Raw genomic sequence first — 9,774 nt, forward strand, 5'->3', positions numbered from 1 at the left:
TTAGTATATGCCTACTGATAGAAAATCTCTATTATAATAAATTCCTCTCTACTATGAATGATCAAAGGTTTAAGGTAGAGGCAAGGCCTGAATTATAAAAATTTAGGCATCAAATTCAAACACTAATTGAACAAAAACATCTTCAGGCCATTTTATTGTTCCGAGAGAACAGAACAAATTTGCATTAATCAACATGACACAGCAAACCTTTTTGTTAGTAAAAAGAGCACTGTGTTGCTGGCTGAGTTTATAAAATCTTAACAAGCATTTTCCCCCAAATCCAACTGACCTGAGTCATCCCTGGTCGTACCAGGCAAGACAACCTGATTTTAAGATGCCTGTCTCTTCCTGTATGGATAAGCAATCACTGCTTGTCTGAACTTCATCCAAAGATACATTTCAATTGGATGCTCAATAGTAAACATGGGCCAGCGGGGAAATTCTGATAGTAGTTATATTGGCTTCACGTATCTAAGGACTTTTGCGAGCTGCCGGTAGTCAATGAGTCAGGAGGTTGCCAAGACAACAACAAAATGCTCTATCTGCACAGATCAGTGGGCTCTGTTTCAGGTCCAACAAGGGTTATGAAAGGGTTGCAGCTTAGAGAATAAAGTCATTCTCTCTACCCCTGTTTTTTATAATGTTAAGACATTCCTAGTTGTACAGAGATAGATGTCTGAAGAAGAAAGTTAAGGAGTTCTATGCTGAATCATTTGCAAATTTGAAAAGTGGGAAAAGACATATTAAAAAAATAGGCTTGGAAAAAAGTTACAACAAAGACAAAGCAAAACATTACCTTTGTGTTGACCCTTTGGGAACCCATGTCCATGAATTTATAGGAGTGAGAAGGGTTTATCTGGCAGATTTTTGGTAGTGCAGGTCCTGCAGAGAATATCACAAAATGATGATTGTAAAAGATTGTACAACTTGCAGTTTTCAAAAACTTTGTTTTGTTTTTCAGTGTATACTTCTTAGTGTATTCAGAAAGACAGATAATATCTGAGGAGCCACTGAGCCACTTCACCCGCAGGTGTTGTAAGGTACCAAAAACTACAGAATTAATATTAATATTTTAAGAGGCTTGGAGAACATTTTATTAATTTGGGTTAAGGTATGCAGAGAAATTGTGAGAATAGTCTCTGTACTGTGTGATTGGCATAATCAGGATGGCCCTTGGCATTGTATTGTAAATGCAAAGGGGAGGAAAACATGGATCCCCAGACATTCCACCACACCTGTGGGGAAAGGGGTGAATGGCTAGCCAGGTACAGGGAGAGAAAAGCCAAAATAAACCTTTTCTCATAGCAATGAGCCATTTGCAGCCATTTAACTGAAACGGAACTACTTCTCCTATGTCAATGTGTGTAGTTAACATGTGTGACTCTGGACAGAGAGATAGCAGATGGACACTAGATAATATAGGAATGCCTTTTAATATGTAAAAAGGTATCTTTCTGCCATTGCATTGACTTGTAAATTTTGTTTTCTCCAAAATAATGTATGGCTTGAAAATTGAATGTGGTCCTATTATGTTAAAGGACATATGACTATAACCAATAGTGGTAAGGGCTCCTTATTGCAATTTTTGCTTCTGTACTTCCCACTTACAAAACTATAAAAACTAAGTAGAACCAGGACGCACTCTCCCTCAGACCACTGTTGGAGTTGCCACCACTTGGCCAAGCTAGACAATAAAGCTTTGATGTGTAAACGATGGACCTTGTTCCTGTCTTCAATGTTTCGGGTCCCTCCGAATTAGGCTTAACATTTGGCGTATTGGCCGGGAACGAGGGACCGCTATCAGTCTGCACACCGGAGCTTTCTTGTTCAACCCGGGATAAGTAGAACAAGGTTGTGACCATTTGGTTGCCACGCAAGCCCTGGCTGATGAGCCGGGAAAGGGCCAGTGACCGTCTTCCCTCAGACACGAGGTTGGGAGATTTGGGAGGGCACCCTGATTTTAGGGAACCCCATTTGAGTTTAGATATTCTGAGCTCGAGGGAAGGGTGGCACTTGTTTGTTTATCTGTTTTTGCTGTTTGTCTGTTTTTTTTGCTGTTTGTCTATCTGTTTTTGTCACTGCATTTGTCAAAGCTTTTAGAGAGTGAAGCTTTTAAGTACAGTGTGGGGAAAGGGGATGGGCAGCAGCTTCCCCTCATGCCAGCACACGAATGGCACACCAGGCCCAGCCTGGGCTCCTGCTGCGGATGGGAGGAGGGCTGGCCTCCTCCTGGCAGGGGCGATGGGCTGAGGGCCAGTGGAGCTGCGGAGACAGGGCCGCCCGCGGACTGGGTTTTGTGCTGGCCTCACAGCTTGCCCTGCCTGCCCTGTGCCTCCGAGGTGGGGTGGGAGAGGGCTCTGGCCGGTGATCGGAGTCCGCATGCAGAAAGTGTGCGGTGGGGAGGATGCACCCCAGGTACAAAACTCCGGACACCACCTTGGGTCCCAGCAGCCACCGGTGTGGCCCGGCCATGGTCCCCTTTTGGATGCACAGGTGGCCACTCGTGTGAGTGGTGAAGAAAGCAGGTACGCACGGGTGGCAGACGGGATGTGTCTCACGGGTGGCACAGGCCTGGTGCACAGTGCAGCCTCCTTTGCTGGAATTTGCAGCTCCTACGAGCTTGAGGAGTGGCAGCGGAGGAAGCACCTCCAAGACCTGGGGCCCTGGGGCCCTGTGGCCATGGGGATAGCAGCTCTACTGTGGGCTGACCTTTGTGCGAGTGAGGTTTGGCTCTGCTGGGGGCCCTGGCCCCAGAGGAGGAGCGGGGAGAGTGTTCCCCTCCCAAATGGGCTAGAACTGCCTTTCAGTGGGGTTGAAATGGATTTTGGCTGCTGGTTGTTGCAGCTCTTGGAATTTGTGAGTGATTGGAAGACTGAGATGATTTTGAAGTTGTTATTGTCTCATTCTCTTTGGTAAATGGAAATACTTAAGAGTTTGAGAAAGTTGCAGATTTTTTTTTTTGGTTATACTCTTTCTCTAAACTCATTTTATTTCTTTACTGTTCTATGCCCTGAAATGAGAACGAAGGGAACGCCTGTTTGAATGTAGCTAAACAGAATCTCATAAACGGCCATTCTCGAACCTTTTCGAGAGAGAGTTCTGTTTAGTTTCTATCCTTTTGTTCCTATTATAATAGCCACACTGGAATTTTCCAGCCTTATTGTGCACTTTAATTTGTTAAGTTAACATAAAGACAAGTATTTCTTACAATTTTAAAGTAAAGGTAGTATAGAGTGTACTCAACAAATGCTTAAAAATCTGTGTGGTGACAAGGAAAAAAAAAGAGCCACCCCAAGCAAGGCTCTGATTCCATTAGTAAATATAGGAGAGAATTAAAATTCTGTTAAAATCTAAACTTATTTCAGGAGTTAAGCTGTCTGATATGACTACATAATACCTCTTTCTCTTTAAAGACCAGTTTAGGAGATGACGTCAGAGTAATGGCGGGGTAGGAAGCAATATCGATAAATCTTCCCCAAAACTCAACAAGATCTTCAACCAGAAACAGAAAAACCTATACTAGGAGCCTCCAGATGCTTTGCAATACACCCAAAGGTATGGTCGAGTGAAAAATTGGCTAAATATATAACCAAACCCCGAAGAAAATAGGGAGTAAGAAATGCTCCGCCTTCTTCACTAACCTAAACAGGGCGGCTTTCTCTGGTAACTGTGAATATAGAAACTGAGGCGGGCAAAGGGGGTGAATAGATCTAGGCCGCGGCACAAACGGCCGAACCAGGCTGTGGCACGGAGATCCAAGCCGAGGAAAAACTGATCCTGTGGCAACCAGGGCAATACAAGCTAACACTCGCACCAAACCCAAACAAAGAAAGACAAGCGGGGCAGCCATTTTACCCGATCTCCTGGTCGGTGCGCAGTTAGTGAGCTAGAGATTTCTTCCTAAGCCCCGGGAGTGGGTGCCCGTGTTACCCCACAGAGAGGCAGAGTAAGAGGCCTTTCTGTAGGCCGAAAGCAGAATCTCTGGGCAGCCCCAGGGCCCTGGGAAAGCCGCGCACGGGAGGGAGCGAGAGCTAATTCCAACGGTGGAAATTTTCCTTGCTGGTGGGGGTTTCACTCAGAGGGAAACGCGACCGGACTCATATCCTGGTGTGCGCACGCAGATAGGGAGTGAGAGATTCCTCTGAGTGACTCGGCAGTGCGCCCCCGTGTTATCGCACAAAGGGGCAGAGTCAGGGGCCTTTGTGTGGGCCAAAGTGGAATCTCGGGCTGCCCCAGGACCTTGCAAAAGCCGCACACAAAGACGGAGCGAGAGCCAATTCCAACGCTGCAACTTTTCCATGCGGTTGGGGGTTTCACTCAGAGCGTGAGACTGCTGGCCAGATATCCTGGTCTGCATGCGCAGACAGTGAGTGAGAGTTTCCTCCAAGCACCCCGGAAGAGGGCGCCCACCTGTGTTACCGGACAGAGTGGCAGAGCCAGAGGTCTTTGAGTGGGCGGAAACCCCGCCTGATTATGCTAGCAGCTCTGACTGACTGAGCCTTACCCAGAGCCCTGTGCCAAGTGGAAATAGAGGGGGATTTGCCAGCTCTTTGAGCCTCTTATTACCCAGGCAGAGGCAGCAGCAACCCCATAGCTGGATTATCAGGCTACTAATTGAGGAAGGAAAGACTAGGAGAAAGGCTCCAGGAACACGGACTCTCTCACTGTCGGAGCCTATAAATGCTAATGAGCCTCGACTGCCAACGAGACTAAAGCACAATACATGACATTGCCATAGAGACTTATCAACTGCAAACCTCTACCTGAGCGTGCCAAAGGGGCAGAACCCGGGGTACAGAGTCACCGACCAGGAAGAGGAAGAGAAAAGAAAAAGCAAGAAGATAACCTCTCAAAATCAAGAATAATCTGCAGACTTTATAACCTATCCCATTTTATTATATTTGTTCATTTGTTTCTCTTATCTTCATTCTTGATACTTTTTTTTCCTCCTTCAATTTGGCCGATTAACTCTCTGCCGGTCTTACTCTCTCCTCTCCTTGAACTACGCTACCCATAAGTGTTACATCTCCCATTATCTTTTCTCTCCTCTTCCTTTCTCTCTATGAGCGTTGCACTCCAAAACCCTTAACACTCACTCTCTCTCTCTCCTTTCTTTTTTCTTCTTTTAGTGGTTCCCTCTTTTTTTCTCTCTCTCTCTTTCTTTTCTCCCTCTATATTAGTTTCATCCTTTCTCCTTTATATCTCCTCTCATTCAAACCCCAATAACAAACAAATTATCTTATATGGGACTCAAACTTATGTTTGTGGCATTTTGGGGGGTTTTTACTTCACCTTTTTAACTCACTAGCAGTGCTCCCATCCCTGGCTCTCCATTTTATCTAGTTCTTGTTCCACTAAATACAATAGTACTTTCTTAATTTGTCCCCCCATTTTTCATTTTCCTCTTATTCCTCTCATCATAACTCTTAGACAACACCAACACCTAAAAGCAAATCATTTTATTCTTGACCCAAATTTTTTCCTTATTTGCTTTTTGTGGGTCCATACCCCTTCTTTTTTTCTTTTTCTTTTCTTTTTTTCTTCTTTTTTTTTTGCCCCTTTATTACTTTTCCCCAATTCAGGCCCTCCATCACAGGCATTGTTTGTTATAATTCACAGTTCACCACAAGATTTTCTCAAGAAAGAGGGGAGAGGACAGGAGAGGAAAAAAGGAGGGGGGGAATAATTTCCTTTTTAAAAAATTTTTATTTTATTTTATTTTTCTTTATTTCATTATTAAATTTTTTTTAAAAAACAACTCTTTTTGATTTTTGATTTTTTTTTCTTTTTATTCTTTATTAAATCTCATTAATACTATCAATGAAACTACTTTCAGATGCCATTAAGGAAGAGAAAATTGAATATCATGGATACAAAAGAAAGAGAGGTAACACAGCTAGATGAGGAAAAATCTATGGAGAAAAAATTTAACATATTGGAAACCTTGGAGCTAAATGACAGAGAATTCAAGATAGAAATCCTAAAAATCCTCTGAGATATACAAGAAAACACAGAAAGGCAATTTAGGGAGCTCAGAAAACAACTTAATGAACACAAAGAATATATGTCCAAGGAAATTGAAACTATAAAAACAAATCAAACAGAGATGAAAAACTCAATTCACGAGCTGAAAAATGAAGTAACAAGTTTAGCTAATAGAACAGGTCAGAGAGAAGAGAGGATTAGTGAAATACAAGACAAGCAACTTGAGGCACAACAGAGAGAAGAAGAAAGAGATTCAAAAATTAAAAAAAATGAGATAGCCCTACAAGAATTATCTGACTCCATCAAAAAGAATAACATAAGAATAATAGGTATATCAGAGAGAGAAGAGAGAGAAAATGGAATGGAGAACATACTCAAACAAATAATAAATGAGAACTTCCCAAGCCTGTGGAAATAACTAAAGCCTCAAGTTCAAGAAGCAAACAGAACTCCGAGTTTTCTTAACCCCAACAAACCTACTCCAAGGCATATCATAATGAAATTGACACAAACCAACAGCAAAGAAAAAATTCTGAAGGCAGCCAGGGAAAAAAAATACAACATATAAAGGAAGGCCCATTAAATTATCATCAGATTTCTCAGCAGAAACTCTACAAGCTAGAAGAGAGTGGACCCCAATATTTAAAGTCCTGAAAGAGAGGAACTTTCAGCCACGAATACTATACCCATCAAAGCTATCCCTCAAATATGAAGGAGAAATAAAAACATTCACAGATACAGAAAAGATGAGGGAATTTCGCATCAGAAAACCCCCACCCCAGGAATTACTAAAGGGGGTTCTCCAATCAGATACAAAGAACAAAAAAAAAACAGAGCCACAAGTAAAAGCTCCAAGAAGAACACAATAAAACCAAATTTAAACTGTGACAACAACAAAAATAAAGGGGGGGAGAAGATGGAGATTAACAGTAGCAAAGGACGATGGAGTGCAAAAGTACTCACAAAATAGTTCACTACAATGAACAGGGTAGGACCCTTTTCATTACTCAAAGGTAACCACCATTGAAAAAACCACCACAGAAGCACATGAGATAAAAGAAATAGCAACAGAGGAAAGATGTGTGGAATACAACCAAATAAAAACAAAAGATAGAAAAATGGAAGAGAAGGATCAAACAAGACACAAAACTAACAGAAAGCAAGATATAAAATGGCAATAGGGAACTCACAAGTGTCAATAATTACACTAAATGTAAACGGATTAAACTTACCAATAAAAAGGCACAGAGAAGCAGAATGAATTAAAAAAGAAAATCCAACCGTATGCTGCCTACAGGAAACTCATCTAAGTAACAAGGATAAAAACAAATTCAAAGTGAAAGGCTGGAAAACAATACTCCAAGCAAATAACTTCCAAAAAAAACAGGTGTAGCAATACTCATATCGGATAATCCTGACTACAAGACAGGAAAAATACTCAGAGACAAAAATGGCCATTTCATAATGGCTAAGGGGACACTGAATCAAGAAGACATAACAATTTTTAATATATATGCACCAAACCAAGGAGCACCAAAATATATAAGACAGCTACTTATTGATCTTAAAACAAAAACTGACAAAAACACAATCATACTTGGAGACCTCAATACACCGCTGACGGCTCTAGATCGGTCATCCAAACAGAGAATCAACAAAGACATAGTGGCCTTAAACAAAACACTAGAGCACCTGGATATGATAGACATCTATAGAACATTTCATCCCAAAGTGAATGAGTATACATTTTTCTCCAGTGTACATGGATCATTCTCAAGAATTGACCATATGTTGGGCCACAAAAACAACATCAGCAAATTCAGAAAAATTAAAGTTGTGCCAAGCATATTTTCTGATCATAAAGCCTTGAAACTAGAATTCAACTGCCAAAAAGAGGAAAAAAATCCCACAAAAATGTGGAAACTAAACAACATACTTTTAAAAAATGAATGGGTCAAAGAAGAAATAAGTGCAGAGATCAAAAGATATATACAGACTAATGAAAATGACAATACGACATATCAGAATCTATGGGATGCAGCAAAAGCAGTGATAAGAGGGAAGTTCATATCACTTCAGGCATATATGAACAAACAAGAGAGAGCCCAAGTGAACCACTTAACTTCACACCTTAAGGAACTAGAAAAAGAAGAACAAAGAAAACCCAATACCAGCTGAAGAAAGGAGATAATAAAAATCAGAGCAGAAATAAATGAAATAGAGAACAGAAAAACTATAGAAAAAATTAATAGAACAAGGACCTGGTTCTTTGAAAAGATCAACAAAATTGACAAACCCTTGGCAAGACTTACCAAGGAAAAAAGAGAAAGAACTCATATAAACAAAATCCAAAATGAAAGAGGAGAAATCACCACGGTCACCGTAGATATACAAAGAATTATTGTAGAATACTATAAAAAACTTTATGCCACTAAATTCAACAACCAAGAACAAATGGAAAAAAAATAACAAATGGATAAATTCTTAGAACAATACAACCTCCCTAGACGGAGTCAAGAAGAAGCAGAAAGCATAAACAGACCTATCAGTAGAGAAGAAATAGAAAAAAACATTAAAAACCTCCCCAAAAATAAAAGTCCAGGCCCTGACGGCTATACCAGCAAATTGTATCAAACATTCAAAGAAGACTTGGTTCCTATTCTACTCAAAGTCTTCCAAAAAATTGAAGAAGAAGCAATACTTCCAAACACATTTTATGAGGCCAACATAACCCTCATACCAAAACCAGGCAAGGATGGCACAAAAAAAGAAAACTACAGACCAATATCTCTAATGAATACAGATGCTAAAATACTAAACAAAATACTAGCAAATCGAATACAACAACATATTAAAAAAATAATACATCATGATCAAGTGGGATTCATCCCAGAATCTCAAGGATGGTTCAACATACGTAAAACGGTTAACGTAATACACCATATCAACAAAACAAAGAACAAAAACCACATGATCTTATCAATAGACGCAGAAAAGGCTTTCGATAAAATACAACACAATTTTATGTTTAAGACTCTCAACAAAATGGGTATAGAAGGAAAATATCTCAACATGATAAAGGCCATATATGATAAACCATCAGCTAACATCATATTAAATGGCACTAAACTGAAGGCTTTCCCCCTAAAATCAGGAACAAGGCAGGGTTGTCCACTCTCTTCACTCTTATTTAATGTGGTACTAGAGGATCTAGTCAGAGCAATCAGACAAGACAAAGAAATAAAAGGCATCCATATCGGAAAAGAAGAAGTAAAGGTATCACTTTTTGCAGATGATATGATCCTATACATTGAAAACCCCAAAGAATCCACAAAAAGACTACTAGAAACAATAAGCCAATACAGTAAGGTCGCAGGATACAAAATTAACATACAGAAGTCAATAGCCTTTCTATATGCCAACAATGAAACAATTGAGAACGAACTCAAAAGAATAATCCCCTTCACGATTGCAACAAAAAAAATAAAATACTTAGGAATAAACATAATAAAGAATGTAAAGGACTTATATAATGAAAACTATAAACCATTGTTAAGGGAAATTAAAAAAGATATAATGAGATGGAAGAATATACCTTGTTCTTGGCTAGGAAGAATAAATATAATCAAGATGGCTATATTACCCAAAGCAATATACAAATTTAATGCAATTCCCATCAAACTTCCAATGACGTTTTTTAAAGAAATAGAGCAAAAAATCATCAGATTTATATGGAACTATAAAAAACCCCGAATAGCCAAAGCAATCCTAAAGAAAAAGAATGAAGCT

Source organism: Saccopteryx bilineata, chromosome 3 (assembly GCF_036850765.1).
Source record: "Saccopteryx bilineata isolate mSacBil1 chromosome 3, mSacBil1_pri_phased_curated, whole genome shotgun sequence".
NCBI lineage: Eukaryota > Metazoa > Chordata > Mammalia > Chiroptera > Emballonuridae > Saccopteryx > Saccopteryx bilineata.